Below are 18,189 nucleotides of genomic sequence, written 5' to 3' on the forward strand. Positions count from 1 at the left end.
TAAAGTTCGATGTTTTGAATGTTTGGATTTTGGACATATAGCACAAGAATACCCTAATCGCCTTAAGAAAAAGGGTAAAGCTATAAAAGTTATTTGGGATGACTTAGATGAATCTGATGATGATTCTGGAAAAGACGAAGAAAACTTTGTTGCTTTTGCCTCTTCTCTATTTAATATCGTTCTGTTGTTGATACTGATAGTACAGATGATCAGGATATGTTACCAGCTGAGGATGATGAATCTGAAATTCAAAAGGCATATAATGACCTGTACCCTGAGTCGTTTAAACTCAAGAAAAACAATCTTAGACTACTTCAACGACTTAAGATAATCAAACCAGAAAGAATTTAATTTGAGGAGAAGTACAAATTAGAACTTGAACGTGTCAAATACCTTTCGAACAACTTGACAATGCAAAAATAAAATGAAGGCTGATGAAATTGAACTAGAGCAATTGCATAAGGAAGTGACATTTCTTAAAGGGAAGAACAAACTTGACGAGATTCTAAAGGCTGAATCTTTGGAAAAGACAGGTATGGTGTTGGATAAACTAGTAATTCAAATAATAAGAAAATTATCTTCGTTTCTTCAGGTATACAAAAGGAAGAATATCTGAAGTCATCAACCGCATTTACAAAGCAATCTTGGATGAATGCTTCTAAACTGAAGTTGAATCTACAACCTAGTGAATCTTCAACGGCACCAAAGGTAAACTTTAGTCACACTCCTCGACAAAAGGTGAGTAGAAAAGGGTTTGTTCCGACATGCTATCATTGCGGCATTCTAGGGCATATTCGACCTCATTGCAAAAACTTAGAACTGCGTTCATTTATGTGATGAAAACAAATGCCATATGGGTCAAGAAAAGTGATTTGAAATGTTATGTTGTGCATACAACTTTGAAAGTTTTAAATTTTGATTTGTGGTATTTAGACAGTGGCTGTTCAAGACATATGTCGGGTGACAAGTCGTTATTTTCTAATCTTGAAAAACATGAAGGGGGAGTTGTGACATTCGGAGATGGTAATTCATCCAAGGTAATAGGTAAAGGAAAGGTAAGTTCTCCGGGGGTTCCTATTCTTGAAAATGTTCTTTATGTTAAGGGCTTGAAAGCAAATCTTCTGAGCATCAGTCAATTTTGTGATGAAGATTATGAGGTAAAATTCTCCAAAAATGATTATACTATTCTAGATCATGATGGTAATGTTATATGTTATGGATCTAGACCATATAATAATTGCTATGTTGTTGGAACGTCACATAAACTGAAATGTAACAGTGCCTCTTTCGACATTGCAGATCTTTGGCATCAACGTCTTGGACATGTGAATCACAAGGAATTATTTACTCTGTCCAAACAAGAAGTGGTAACAAGAATACCTAAGATGAAAGAAATGTTAAAAAGAGTGTGCGGTTTGTGTCAAATAGGAAAATAAATTCGGATCTCACACAAGAAGGTAAATGCAGCTTCCACCGACCATGTGCTTCAATTAGTTTACATGGACTTGATGGGTCCAACAAAAATGGAAAGTCTTGGAGGTAAACGCTATATATTCTTAATGGTCGATAATTATTCCAGATATACCTGAGTTGTCTTTCTACGTGAGAAGTCTGAAACCTTTGAAGTTTTTAAATCACTATGCTTAAAATTGCAGAATGAAAAATTTACAAGCCTAGTTAGGATTCGTTCTGATCATGGTAGAGAATTTGAAAATGAAAATTTTTCTATATTTTGCGATTCTCTTGGTATTCAACATGAGTTTTTAGCTCCTATAACTCCACAACAGAACGGAATTGTTGAAAGAAAGAACCGAGTTGTGCAGGAAATGGCTAGGGTTATGCTTCACGCTAAAAAGGTTATTCAAAGGTTTTGGGCAGAGGTGGTCAATATAGCGGTACATGTGATAAATCGTGTTTATCTAAGACCAGGTGTAAAAATGACTGCTTATGAAATCTGGAAAGGTAAGAAACCTAGTGTTAAATATTTTCGAGTTTTTAGTAGTAAATGTTACATCTTGTGTGATCGAAAATATTTGACTAAATTTGACACTAGAAGTAGCGAATGCATCTTCTTAGGGTATTCGAATAATAGTAGAGCCTACAGAGTATTTAATCTTGACACTTCTACTGTTATAGAATCTGCTAATGTTTTGATAGATGAATCCACGACTAATTTAAGTGAAGCTACTCCTATTTTTGTTTCTACAGATACATATGATGAAGAAATAGGAAATGAGCTTGATCTGGAAATTGAGAATCAGGACGAGGACAAAGTTGAAATGAACAAAGATGACTGCAACGTACCGGAACTATCTGCTAGAGTGAAATCAAATCATCCATTATCACAAGTGATCGGAGACGTGAATGAACCAATTAAGACAAGACGACAAATCTAAAGTGAGGTATCATTTACTTGTTATACATCTTCTTTTGAATATAAAAATGTGAAGGAAGCATTGTTAGACGATTCTTGGGTTAATGTTATGCATGAGGAATGAGAGCAATTTTCTAGGAATGATGTTTGGTATTTAGTTCCTAGACCTAAGAATGTGAATATCATTGGAACAAAATGAATTTACAAGAATAAAAGTGATGAACATGGCAATATAGTTCTAAATAAAGCTAGACTCGTAGCACAGGGATATACTCAGGTTGAGGGTATAGATTTTGATGAGATATTTGCTCCTGTTGTAGATTTGAATCTATTCGTATACTGCTTGCTATTGCTTGTCACTTAAAATTTAAATTGTTTCAAATGGATGTTAAAAGTGTTTTCTTGAATGGTACTCTGAATGAAGATGTTTATGTGGAACAACCGAAAGGGTTCGAAGATCAAAAATTTTCTTCTCATGTGTTTAAACTGAAAAAAGCCCTCTACGGGCTAAAACAAGCTCCAAGAGCTTGGTATGAGAAGTTGACCACTTTTTTAGTGGATGCGGGGTTCACTCAAGGGGGAGTGGATAAGACATTGTTCATTAGACGGTCGAACAAGAGTTTAGTTGTGGCACAAATATATGTGGATGACATTGTTTTTGAGGTAATGAGTCAATCGTTAGCTAAGGAGTTTGTAGATCTCATTCATAGTCATTTTGAGATGAGCATGATGGGTGAGTTGAAGTTTTTTTGGGACTTTAAATTACTCAATTGGAAAGAGGGATATTTATCGCTCAAACCAAGTATGCTAAGGATCTTGTGACTAAATTCGGTTTAGAAAATGCAAAACATGCTAGAACTCCTATGAGTACAACTACCAAACTAGGTAAGGATATTTTAGGAAAAAGTATTGATCAAACACTGTATAGGAGCATGATTGGTAGTCTTTTGTACTTAACTGCTAGTAGACCAGACATTGCATTTAATGTCAGCGTGTGTGCTAGGTTTTAGTCTGAACCTACGGAGACACATTTATTTGCTGTGAAACGTATCATAAAATATATCAGTGGCACAGTTGACTTAGGTATCTGGTTTCGTATGACTCGGGAGCTATCATATTTGGATACACGGATTCTGATTGGGCAGGTTCATGTGATGATAGAAAAAGTATCTCAGGTGGATGTTTTTATATTGAAAACAATCTGATTGCTTGGCACAGTAAGAAACAAAACTCGATATCTTTATCTACTGCGGAGGCCGAGTATATTGCAGCGGGAAGTTGTTGTTCTCAGTTACTATGGATGAAACAGATGGTCAAAGATTACGGCATTGAACAAGATACTATGGTGCTTTGTTGTGACAACATGAGTGCTATTAATACTTCTTTAGGGATTTGTGCTTTGGATTGATTTTTTTTTGTTTTGGTTTGCGTGGTTTGGTTTGCGTGTTTCTTTTTTATTATTTCTTTTCGTTTCTTTTTAGGTTTTGTTTACTCTGAACTTTTCTTTGGTTTTAGTTTCAGATTTGTCAAGAGTTTTTGTCATAAAAAAAAATTGATGCACTCCTAGATTCAATAATATACTCTTGACATATAAATATGATTTTTCTCTTGATTATGAGTTATTATAGTCAATTTTGTCATCTTGCAGTATATTGTATCATTTCTAATTTGTTCACTCTCTCGACTTCTATGATAATTAAATTTAATGCACTCATAACGTGTGTATATTCTTGAGTGAGCATGACATCATGAAATTTATTTTAAATAGCTCATTATTGACGTTGATTTGCACAGTTTGACCTCATGCTTAGTCATCACAACTGTGTTCATAAAAGATCAATGAAAATGACTACAATGAGTTAGTGTGAAAGTCATCTTGTTTAGAGTCCAGTTTGACTCAGTACATTGCTTGCAAATTAAATAAAATTATTTTTGATATTTGTGAATATCTTCTTGCACATTGTTTGATATGTACTATAAAAAAAAGGGCTACCTACTCATATATGAAAGCCATCATTGCACCTATATGGTTTATGTATAAAAAAAATATACAGGAAAAATTCCTATTCGGTTTTGGAGAATAAGTCGAAAAGTGCAAATTTAAATACTAAGTCGGTTTGACTACTGTGTTGTATTATTGTTTACATAGGAAAGTTTATTTAAGAAGAATGTTTCATATTATCTATGCTGACCTTGCATATGCATATTGTTATGATCAATCAAGATTAATTTAATTTTGAGTGATGCATTAGAATTGATTATAATATGCTTTTGATGATTTGATTGATCTGCGTATGACTTATTTCATTCGATTGTCATATTCTATGTCTTGAATCTATTTTGAATTTCTAGAAGTGCATCTCCAAAAAGATTGTTTTGATTTTTTCTTAGATTTTTTTTTACTTAAAAAAAAGGGCGTTCGAACGCAAATTTTTAAGTTCAAATGCGGTGATTGGCGCGTTCGAACGCGCAAACTGGTGCGTTCGAACGCACTCGAGGATTCTTTATATATTGCGTCCGAACCCAAGTGTTTTCATCTTCAATCTTCCAAACCCTAGAAACCCTTCATTTTCTCCCTCCCAAATCTTCAAGATCTTGCTCTTTTTCATCAAATTTCTCACAACAAACCCTTTTAAAGGGTAGTTCTCCTCCGGATCTAGCATCTTTCGGCCGAATTTCCTAGTTTTTCTTCACTTTTGCGAGGTATGATCATCCATCAATTTTCCTATTTTTTATTCAATTAAGTCTCTTGATCTTGACTGATTTTGTGCGTTTTCGAGTTTTGATCATGTTAAAGTTACAATCTTGATGTTTCTTATGTGATTGAACGTGATATCTTAGCGTTTTCAAGTGGATGATGGATTTCATTTAGGGCCTTCATGGTTTCTTAATTTTTTTTTATTTCTTACTATCGTTTTGTTTGTTTTGGGCATGTATTGAATCTTGCATCTTGTTTCTTTCTCAAGAATGCCTAGAAAAGTCATAGCTTTCAAGAAACTTAGGCCGCTTTCCTCACCTACTTCGGCTCCCAAGTTTTCGACATTTACGGCTGCGGGGCGTTACAAACACAATTTTGGCACTCGACTTGTTATTTGTGAACGGCCCGTGGTCATTTCTGATTTTTTTGCCTTGGGGATCGAACAGATCTTTACTGAGCGAGGATGGTTATCCGTGTGTCGGATGAGCGGGACTGCATATGTGGAAGTGGTTAGGGAATTTTTCAGTAATGCCACGGTTTTAGAACGCTGTATACGTTCTATTGTCCGTGGGGGTTTCGATCTACTTGGACTCCGATGTTATTCGTGTAGAACTCCAACTTCCTAATGGTGAGTTTCAGTATCCGTCGTCTGCTCCACTCCCTGATGTCAATGAATTTGCTGGTACTGTGTTAATTAAAGGGGAACGTTAGAAGGGCAATATGATGCCTCATGCGAAACTGACATCAGTGGCTCGCATGCTTCACTTGCTTTGTCTGTACAACGTCACCCCCAAGACTCACCATTCTAGTATTAGTCCTGATCGTGCCTTCCTCCTTCATGCGATGTTGTCGAAAGTTTCTGTTGATTTAGCTGCGGTGATCTACGATTCCATTCTAACAGCTGCACAAAAAGAAGCGTCTCGTGAAGAGTTGCCGTTTGGCATATTTATTACAAATTTGTGCACTCAGAGTGGGGTGCGTGTGGATGCCACAGAACCTTCTCTTATTTCGCAAAAACCGTTGGATCGAATTACTCTTAAGCGGAGTCAAGCTCATGATCAGTCGTCTCCTCTCAAGCCGTCCTCTTTCGTTATCACAGTTCTCTAACCGTTTCAATCAGCTTAGCACTCAGGTGCAGGACCTCCATTCGGTCGTGAATGATTTACGTGATGAGCAAGCACGTCAGGGGACCGTTCTTGACTCTATCTTGTCAATTCTTCATCGTCAGTTCCCTCCGAGTTCCTAGTCTTTGATATTTATGTGAAAAAGGGGGACAGTGGGTGTGAGTTTAGATGTGAGAGTTTAGGAGTTTACTGGTGTAGGGAGAGTAATGGCATAGGGGAGTTTACTAGGTTCTTCCCCGCTTCAATATCTTTGTGTGAATACTTGTGAACTTTGTTTGCTTGAGTACTTGTGAACCGCTTACTTGATAATTTTTGTTTGGAGTGTTATTCATTTCAAGTTATTTTCACTTGATCTTGGTTTGGTATATTTTTATTTGTAGGGATTGATGCGCTAAAAGTATTAGACTTGTTGAATGCTCATTTTTGAATTCTTTGTAATATCTTGTAAACTAGATGTTTTGTCACAAATTGCCAAAAGGGGAGATTGTTAATTTTTTAATTATTGGCAATTGTGTACAAAATATTCTAAGTATATTTTTACATGTATATGACCTTTATACAAGTCTAGAATATCTCTGGTTTGAAGAATTACAAAATTATTGGAGAAAAGCTGTTGAGTTCTCATCGCGTTCACAAACGCGTTCAAACGTTTGGGTTTTTCCACGTTTGGGTTTTTCCCGTTTGGATTTTTCCACGTTAAAATCTTGGCATTCATCTCTGCTTTCGTTCTTAATATTTCTACAGACTTTTACTTAAGCGAATGAGTGATATCATTGCCTAGTATTTAGATACATACTTGTGTCTAGGAATTTTTCAGACTAATCATGTCAATTTCTTATACAGAAGAATGAAATTTTAAATTATATTAATATTATAGCATTTGTAGGAATAATGCCAACTTTTGGTTTGTTCTTTGCGGAAATTCTGAAAATTTTGAAGAGAAATAGCTAATAATTTGGAAGTAGCCAAGGGCTAAAACTGAACACAAGTATGATTTTGGTTCACTTTGAAGGCTAATCTTAAACCTTGTTTATTATATTGTAAGCACGATTTTGATGCTTTATGATTATGTTAGCCTACTGTTGGTTTAACTAGAGTTTTTTTAATATTGACTATTGACATGATATTATTTATCTTATTCTTTCAATAGAATGTTAATAGCTCTAGAATGCATTTTATGTTTTTGTAGGATGATAGTTTCATTGTTATGGTAAGTTTCAGTTTCAGTTTCCTCCTTTACAATATTTGTTATGGCAAGTGGGTTTAGATATAAAGATTCTTCTGATTTCTTGTCCTTTACATTTGAATGTTCTTCAGTCATAGCGAAATCTATTTGTTGATGTTGTCTCCTTTTTAATTAGATCTACAATGCAATGATCAAAGATTTAACTGATAAGTATACCTCAACCTAGGTTTAGATTTGAAGTGGGTTTTGCTTCTTTTATTATGTATTGGACATATATGTCTTGTTGTGAAGGCATTTTTGTTATGTTTCTAGTTACAGTGAAAATTACAGTATGAGATATTGAATTAAGGAGAGACACTTTTATTATGTATTAGACATATTTGTTTATTCTGAGGACAAATTTTTGTTATATTTCTATTTAATTAAAGTTGTGAAAAATTAGAATTAAGAAATTGTCCAGTTATTTTGCCATTCTTTTAGATATTTTATTAATCTAGTAAATTAATTGAAGTATCAAATATTTATCTAATTAATATCTTTATTTTTACTAAATGAAAAAAGTTTTAAAATATTTTCTTAGTGTGTATATATGTTGGCCAAGCAACATATGCTAGATTCTAAAACAAACTTAGAATTTCCTTTGAGGATTTGTCTTACTATGAATTTTGAGTATTCCTCACTTCTATTCAGGGGACCTAGAGCCAGAAGATCAGACATCTATTCAGGTGAAAATTCAAGGTATTTCTAATCTCATTTTAGAAGAGTTTTCTAGGTCCATCGTTGAATAAAATTTCCTATCTAGTGTGAGAAAAGCTTCATCAAATGTCCGGTTCTTTGAGTTGTAATTATTGTAATTAAGAATGATCTAGAAGCATCGAAATATTTGTTGACCACCATCTATGCTTGAGTTGAGGATTGATCCGTAACTTGAGCACTTACAAAAGAGGCTTTTTACTTCATAAGGGTAAGTAATTAAGTGGTTCCTATACAGACGGTTGATAAACATTACAATATTGGAGTGTTGGATGGTGAAATAGATGGTTCGTGATTGTTTCCTCTCTACTCGGGAGAGGTTTTTCATATTAAACAATTTATTGTTGTGTGATTGTTGTGTTTATTTTTCTTATTTGTTATTGGCTTTTAGTTTCCTATCCATACCGCTGATTTGAGTTCTATTTCTATAGTTTTATTAGGATTTGGATTTTTATTTTCTTTCTTATGATGCGATCTGAGTCTAATTATCTTATTTATTCTGTTTATGTAGTTTAGTTAGAGTCTAAGTAGGTTAAAGTTTATTTAATTAGTTAAGTTTGTTAACTTTTACGTAGTTTTAGGAAAATATTCTGCAGATATTCGTCGCCTGACCGAATATTATGAGACCAATTAGAGAAGATCGAAGACGTCCCCGATCTACAACTTTTCTATTCAAGGTTTATCTAGATTAGGATTTATCTGTGGCATAATAAAGAAACATTCCAAAAAGGATAAGAAAGACTGATTTAGTCAAGTTATGTTTATCTTTAAATCATATTTATCTTTAAGATAAACTTTTATGACAAGTCTAATTAAGTCATGTAAGCCACTAAGGTAAGTCCTAGTTTGAGTCGTATAAGCTTCAAGCATTAAGAAATTATTTGTCTTGAGATTATCTTATAAGTAAGAGTAAGATAATTTAGGAATAAAAATAAGATAATCATAATCGTTTATTTTTCTAGGAATAGATTTAAGTTAGAAACTCAAATTTACCTTTAACCCATAGTTACCATCACCTCCAAGTGGCCATCCTACCCTATGGCTATCCACCACCATCCTTGGCCGTCCGTCACCTTTTGACGACCGTTACAACATCGGTTATCTACCGTTTTACCCTATTTTGATCTTGCTATACTATTTTAATTATATATTTTTATTCGGACATTCGATTGACTTGAAACTAGAGCCATTAGAACCTTATTCGTGAGGCTATCATTATCTAAATTTTTATAATTTTTTGACGTTCCGATCCGTCTCCAGCCAAGTAGAATTAGCTCTTAAACCGAATTGGTTTTGTGTGTTTTTACTTTTTGATTTTGACCTGGACTCTTATTTTCATTTTTCTAAACCAAGTAGATTTAAGAATCCTTCTCTCTCCCAAAAGTGTGCAGATACTACCGAAAAACATGTGTTTTGTTCATGCATTGCCAATTACAAATCGTAATCATAACATGAACTGTACACAAACATGGACTCGTACTATTATTGCAGAAAAAAACTTTATAAATTGCTAGACAACTATTTGATTGAAAAGGTACCCCTCGTGAGAACGACTGATAGATAATAAAATGTACAGCTCACCGTACCGCAATTAGGGGTATAATTAAGCTGAGCTTAAATTAATTTAATTTAAAATTGAGATAATTTCAAGCTCGAGTCAAAATGAGTCGATTAATTATATAATTGCAGACTCAAACCTAAATCTATCTTAGTCAAGAGTTCCAATTAGCTAGACTTAATTCAACCATCTCTGTGCAAATAATTTGAACTACAAAACCATTTAGATTACAAAAACCTAAACTATCAAGTAATAAATATAATTTTCCAATATTTTCTCTTATTGCAATCATAACATGGCTAAACAATATAGCCCTATAGTAACCAATATTGTGAGCCTTTATATCTTGGTCTAAAGGTTCATATTAATTATATATTTTAAAATATAATATTTTTCAGCTTTATTTAGTTGAGCTTGATCGATACAGCTCATGATCAAGCTCAATTTGAAATTAATTGCGCCTATTCAGCTAATCAAACTTGATTATTTTGATTGCCCCTAAGCACAATACTAAGAGTTAAGAAATAAAAATGGGCTATTGAAGTTCAAACCCAAAATTGCGAGAAAAATGAGCTCTAATGCCATATTAGATAATTAGTTAACTCGAAAATTTAAGTTATTAAGTAACAAACAAATTCTATATAGTATACATTTAACATAAATAGAGATGACAAAATAGTGTTTACTGACTAGGAATGGGCCATTGGCCTCATCACTATTTATATGCATTGGATATATATGAGTTATTCTAAAAATTAACTTAATGGGGGCATTGTCTTAGTGAAATATAATTAACTACTAACCTTTTAAGATTATAGAGAACAGAGTTTCTGATGGCTTGTTATCTTTATTAATCTTTGTATTAGTTTACCGTTTTACCGTCGTTCTACAAAAATGATAAAATTTCTTTATGAACTTTGACATAAATTTATATTTCCAAATATTAACAAAGTATTATGTGAATCACATAGGTGTTTTTATATGTTTTTATATAGTTGTTTTGTTCATCGAATGTTTGATTAAACTACATCTTTCAAATTCTTTTTGTTACAAAAATAGATTACTCCTCAAATTTAATACGGTAATATTTCATGTCTTTTCTAGCTGAATCTACCAACGATTCATCTGAAAATTTTCAAAATAAGCATCAAATTACTTCAAATTTTTATGTATATAAGCCTATATAAACATGTTTTAATGATAGTTACGATGAAATAAACTTTTTTTTTTTTACATAAAGCGGTCTCTTTCAATAAAAAGAAGTTTGAGACAAGTGGAGAACTCTCTATATATCAACCACCTTTGTCCTTAATTTAGAGTCCTCCTATAAACAAGTCCTATTCTGCTAAGACAGTAATTAATTAATATCAATTATTAATTAACAAAGCAATTATTTACTAACAATTTACGTAGACTCTACTATCGTTGATGTGCTTACATGAGTAGTTTGGTCGGAAAGAGATAATATAAAATATACAAAACACCTTAAGCTTTCAAAGCATTTGATGCAGTGGTCATGAATTCGTATAATAATATTAACTTCCACCCATTTAATATAAGTTTTAGTTTGAGCTCATTAAAATATTTCAACTCCATGAATAAGGGAGAGTGTTAGAATATAAATTATAAAGATGTTTACATAGTAGCCACTGAAATTATTCAACTATTTAAAAATTATCATTCTCTCGATTAGATTTAATTAATTATAGTTAAAACTAAACTTAGTTTAAGAGAAGATCGCATTGACGTAGTATCATTTATTTAAATCGGTTTAATACCTATGGAATATTACCCGATATTACAATACAAGAGACTTTTTGTTCTCTAAATTTAAAAAAGAGATATTTGCATGACGCCCTAATTTACGCTCTATATTTTTACTATTTATAAATTGAATCTTATGATTTAATACCCTAAGCTTCCGTTCATTTCAGGAATAACTTTTTTCTTATTCTATAATAGAATTCCTTATTTTAGAATAACAGTTAAACATTATAATAATTTCATTCTAAAATATAAATATTATTTAATATAATTACTAATTTATTCTTAAAAAAATCAAATATAATTTCATTAAAAACAAATTATTTTTTTCCATCTATTATTACACAATTTTTTCAAAATACAAGTAAACAACTAATCCTGACTTTAATTTAAAAATAACAAAAAATAAATACATATTTTAGAATTGATCTTATTTCTGGCAAGCGAACAAAAAAAAAATATCCCTAAAATCTAATATTATTATTATATATATATTTCAGTAGAAAGCGTGTCGGTCAAAAAGTCACAGTATTCCACTTGTGAGACCGGCCAATCTTTTTGTATTGCATGGGCTCCACGTGAAAGGCCCCGATGTACCAAACTGGAAGACTTCCACAACGTGAATGGTCCCAATAATAACCTTATAAAGTTTTAAAGCTTTATTACATACATACATACATACACACACACACACACACATCTATTTGTCACGTGAAATCTAATTAACATTTGATATGGCAGTGGACATACGCTGCGCATGTTACGAGTTGGATTTGGTGCTCACCAAACGACGATGGAGATGGATGGTGGGCTTGCAGCTCTCTCAGCTGAGACTCCTGTCGGTGGTTTCTATATCCTAATTCCTTTAACCAATTAGCAGAGGAGGATGAGGGGGGTCCCGGTGACCGGTTACAGCTAGCTGTTTGATTTGGTGAACAGGACTTGCAACTTTTGCCTGGAATTTTTTATATATATGAATAGTTGTTGTAGGACTATTTTTTAAAAGAGTTTTTGGCCCAAATTGGGGCCACAACAGCAGTGGTTGGTTCCTGTTTAACGGTTTTTTTTTAACAATAATTATATATATTTTTTGATAAACTTTGTATAAGATAAATTACGCGAATGCAAGATTCTTATTTACTCACCGGATGCCACTTAATTTATTCCTCGTAAATGTTAGGGTTAATATTGATAGATTGTTTTCACTGGAGCGGAATATACGCTGAGAGGATTGACTCAGTTGTGTAATTTATATGATTAGGAAAGTTAGAATCTTTCGACACTGTTTATTGCTTAACAATTACAATTAAATCTTGTAACAATTACAATTACAATTACAATTACAATTTATATACATGACGCTAATTGTTGAGAATTGTAAATGAGTTCAGGTCAAATTATCTTTCTTTTTTTCTTATTTTAGATTAGATAGTAAGCATCAAATTATCCTTATTTTAGGTTAAAATATTGATTCCAGTTATATGGATCCAAATATAATTTTACCCTTAATTTAACTAAAATTATTTTAACAATTCTCCCACCTCTCTCCTTCTGCCCATTTATCTTGTTCCATAACCAAAAATCTTTTTAAAAAGTTTCGCCCAATTTTTCCTCTCAATTTTCTTATTTCTTTTCTCCTACCACTCACATATTTTTTTATATACTCGCAGGTATGCATATCTACAAGTATGTATTACATACCTACAATAAGTAAGAAATACTTTAATTTAAATATATATGACAAATTAAGGGCATTTTAGTTAATTTGTACTTCTTATTTGTAATTTATTTCATTTTATGTCACCACAAAAATAACTATCAAACAACTATTCTAGATTATAAACAAATATAAGAATAGCTAAAGGTCGCATTTTAAGACTAAGAAATAAAAATAGCTATTCCAGATTGAGCTTTATTCTCAAAACAAACTGATTAGTAAATAATTTAAAAAAATTTGGAGGAGAGTTATAATAGTTTAGCCTTTTGCATGAAAAACCATAGTTAGTTTTCATTTTGTGCATTAACCTAATTTTAGTTTTCCTTTATAGAAGAACCCAATTGACTCTTTTAAGACTACAACACCCTTTAAGAGATTATAAGCTATAGGAGATCAGATCCATTACGCTTGCTTAATATAATTAATGAAAATATAAAATATTAAGCGTAGAAAGATAATTGGAAACACATATTCTTATATGAAAAACCCATTAAACATAGGATAAAAATCACAAATCTTATCCAGGATTAAGCAGATCACTAAAATAACTATATCAGCTACAACATAGACTTACAAATCGTTGTCGATACTCTTGATTATATATGTAAGATCTTGCTCGTTTGAACTTGTGATGTACTACTTCCGAAGATTGATTCTCAACTTCAGTGACCCATTAGATTGATGCTTCCATCTTAATGAAGATCAAACCTCTATCTAATAATTTCAATGCCAACTCGAGTTCAACTCATTAATGAGATGAAGTTGCAAGAAATATCATTACTGTGTGTATATGTATTGAGAGAGAGAGAGGGGGAGAGAGAGAAGTGAGTTTAGGGCAAATTTGTTTGGGTTCATCGGTTCGAGCATATCGCATTGATCTTATACATCCAATGCCGGCCGTGCTTGAAATATAACACAAAGATTCTACAAAATTAGAGTGGATATACAAGTCAACAAGAACAACAGTTCTCACAATTCTAATCCCCTTCAAAGTCCAAATTCTGCCCACCGCCGACCCTCGCCATTCAACAATACTCGAGCTCTCTCTTCTCCCACATTTATCATCCGCAGTGACAATGGAAAACACCTAACTGGGGAACCAATTGGTGCAAGACGAGCTCACAGCACACTAATAAAATATCAACTAAAGAGTGATTTGGTCTTCCACAAGATGTGAAGGTTCAACTGTAATTTAACAAAGTTAGGCTTTGCTTAGGTTTGATGCCACTCACCTACCTCGGTGATCAAAGCCGATCAACCTAAAGAGCCAACCAGATCCAAATAAGAGTCCAATATTCTATTCCTTGGACTTTGTATATCGATGCCTTGCTGTTTAGGGTATAACTTTCCTATCATTGTGTGAAGTTTTTCTTCGCAGGCTATCTTTTGGACATGGGATGGTGAACATCTTATTTCCTATTCTGTCACTGGCTTCACTATTTATCTGTACGTTTTAGAGTGCCTAACACCTTCTAATTAATTATTAGCTAGTACCTTGACTGTCAACAGTGTCATGACTATAGACAACCGTCGAACATCTTTTCAATAAATAGAAATAGAGTTAAATATATTTTACCTTTTTACTTATGCTAAAAGTTATTTTATTTATGTACCGTAAAAAGTTTCAAACGAGACTACTTACTTATCACTCAACTAAAATTATTAATTTTTCTGTCAAAGTTAACGGAGCACGCCTGAATGCCCAAAATGAACCTCTCGTTTCTATTAGGCAAAATAGATGGGCTTTTTTTTTATCTAGATCTTTTTAACCCCATATTTGTATTATTTCTAGATGTTATATAACTATTAAACTTCATAAAAATTAGGTTTAATAAATTTACTATATAGTAAGTATAATATAAAAAGTAAGAAGAAAATATATGGGTATTTCTTTAAAGAGAAAGAAATATTGCTATAAGAGGGGAATGATATTTTTGTCCATAAAATTTTTTGAAAATTTTTTAGAGCACTCATTTATTAACGGTCTCACTTTATAAATACATAGACTAATTTGAGATTTTTTTAAGTACAGAAAAGTATTAAATGTATTTAAATGTGAGAGTGATATTCAAACAAAAGGATAAAATGAGAAAAAGAAAGGAAAAGCCAAAGAGTAATTTTTATTCTCTTGTTCGACAAATAGGAATTTTAACATAATTGTTACCAAAGATATTTTAAATATTATAATTATCTATATATATATATATATAAACATTATAATCATAATTAAAGCTAAATTTATATTAAAAAGTAATAGTTTTGAACCTGTATGCCCTATATGAATTTCTTATTATAGTTCGAAAGCTATACGTAACGTGGTCCAAGAAGTAAATGTCATTTTTTTTTCATACAATACGAAATTTATTGATAAGTAGTTTATATTCTCAATTTAATGAAAGAAGGGTATTTTGTTATTTATATGAATTTGTTTACTTTAGCAATAGTCTATTAGGAATATTCTATAAATATCCTGTCAATTTTGAAATAGTAAAAAGAATTATCAGCAATTATGATATATTAAAGTGTTGGGCAGCAATTATAAAATTAAATCTAATTAATTAAGATTAAAACTGAACTTAGATTGAAAAACATCATTTAATCCTTGTATAAATAGTCTAACATTATCCAACATAATATTACAAGAAAATAAGATTATTTTCATGCAAGACAAAAATTAATTTTTTACCCTCTAAACTTAAAGAAAATTAAGATATTTTAGTTATTAATATGCATTTATTAACTTTAGCGACTACTGGTTAGAAATATTATATACATAATAAGTAAAAATTAAAAAAAAAATTAAAAACCAAAATATGATTATGACTATGACTATTTGGAAAGGTTTTTCGTGACAATGATAGAAGAGAAATTTCCTTTGAAATAATCAAAGATTAAATTCTTCATTTAATGCAGAGAAGACTTCCCTGGATAAGGACCAACTTGTGGATGAAGTGATTGGGTAGTGATTAAATAGGGTTCCTATTTAAAGCCTTATAGAGTACATAAATTTTTTTATGTGGTAATTCGAAGTAATAGATGTTATGTTTTGCTCTCTTTTTTTTTTAACAAGAGTTAGAGAAAAATCCAAAATTGGTGAATAAGAATTAGCCTTTTAAAGTACTGTCAGTGTTATGCTTTCTATAATTTTTTTATCCTCACAATAGTGTTTTATTTAAATTTAAATAGGATTTAGATGGAGAATTATTACTTTAACCTTGCTAGAAGTTGAGCTAAGTGGTCATTTTGAATTGTAGTAATTTTTGACCAGATCTGGTAATTCCATATGAATCCGACTCAATAACTCATAAACTTGTTGACTTGTTTAATCTATTATTAAACGAATTGTGTTTGTATTTGTTCCAATATTCTATTTAATTCAAAATTAATCTATTTAAATTAAATAAGTCATATTTGATCAATATAACTCAACCGGCTTGTCTCAAACCATTAGATCTTAATCTCATGACTTTAGAGAAATTTAAATTGGAAATAATCAAAGATCAACTTCATCACTTAAGGCAGAGAGGGGTTTTCTAATTCAAATTGGAAGTAGTTCATAAATTTCCATGAAATAGGACCAACTGGTATATAAAATAATTGGATGGTGATCCATCAAGGTTCCTGCTTAGAGGACACTAAAAAGAGCCAAAAGATCATTAAATTGAAGAAAAGAGATGGAAACCCCACATTTTCATTCCTGTTAGGAGAGCTCACACTTTTTCTTTTCTACTGAAGCAATGTGGTGAGCAAACAATTAGTAGGTATTCTTTTTATTTTTATTTTATATAAGTTCATTATTGATTATGCTTCTCTTATGCAATAGCAACATGATGGGAAATGTCGAGCATCTATAAGAGATTATGTAAAATTTAAGTTAAAAAGATTTGGTTGCGAACATCATTTTTATTTTATGTGGCAATGTAAAGTGATAGATGTTTTATTTCACTCTTTTTTTAATTCCAACAAGAGTTAGGAGAAATCTGAAAATAGAGAATAAGAGTTAGCTTTTACAGTACCGTTAAGTATTTTTTAACATTTGCTACAAGTTTAATACATATAACTTTAGTAACTTTTGACTAGAGCTGATAACTCGACACGAATCTGACTTGATAAATCATAAAAATATTGACATTTTTAATCTAGTATTAAACAAAAATTATGTGTGCGGTTGTTCCTCTAATTCATTTAATCTAAAATTAATTTTTTTAATTAAATAAGTCATGTTGTGTTAATTAATTTTGAAAAAACTTAAACACGCGTATGTATCTAAATCCTAGGTAATATTTCTACTCATTTACTTAAATAAATATGCAGAATATAAAACAAAAAGTATCGCAAAGATGAAAACTAAAAATTTTACATAAAAAATCCATACGGGAAAAATATCATAAATGCAATCTTGAATTAAAACTGATCACTAAATGTGTAGCAACTTATAAGACCGACTTACAAAATAACACGTCGATCCCTCCAACTTTGATACGATCAAGGTCTAATCGGATTGAATCATGAAGACATTGAGCTCGATAGATTGACTCTATTTATCTTTTATTTGATTCTTCTTTATCTTTTATATAAGCCCTTAAGGCAAGTCTACTTAAGTCATATAAACTATTAAAGCAAGTTCAATTAAGTCATGTAAGCTTCTAAGGCAAATTCAATTAAGTTATAAAAGTCTCTAAGACAAGTCTTAGTTCAAGTCGTATAAGTCTTTAGGGCTAAGTCCAAGTATGACTCATTGTACCTAACCTATATATATATATAGGGGTTGGGCTTTAAGCATTCAAGCATCAAAATATTGAGAATTAATTGAATTTAGTTACTATCTTCTTATCGCATTTACTATTTTTATCTTAGCTATTAGATCGTCTTTATCGTCATAGGAGTAGATCGTAATCGTATAACCCTCCCAAGCACCCAAACCTAGCCACCCTACTATAGAGTCGTCCACCACCACCCTTGGCCGTCCGCCACTCTCTAACAACTGTTGCAATGTCGGATATTTACCGTTCTAT

This window comes from Typha latifolia, chromosome 14 (assembly GCF_019914945.1).
Source record: "Typha latifolia isolate L0001 chromosome 14, TyphaL0001v2, whole genome shotgun sequence".
NCBI classification, from domain to species: domain Eukaryota; kingdom Viridiplantae; phylum Streptophyta; class Magnoliopsida; order Poales; family Typhaceae; genus Typha; species Typha latifolia.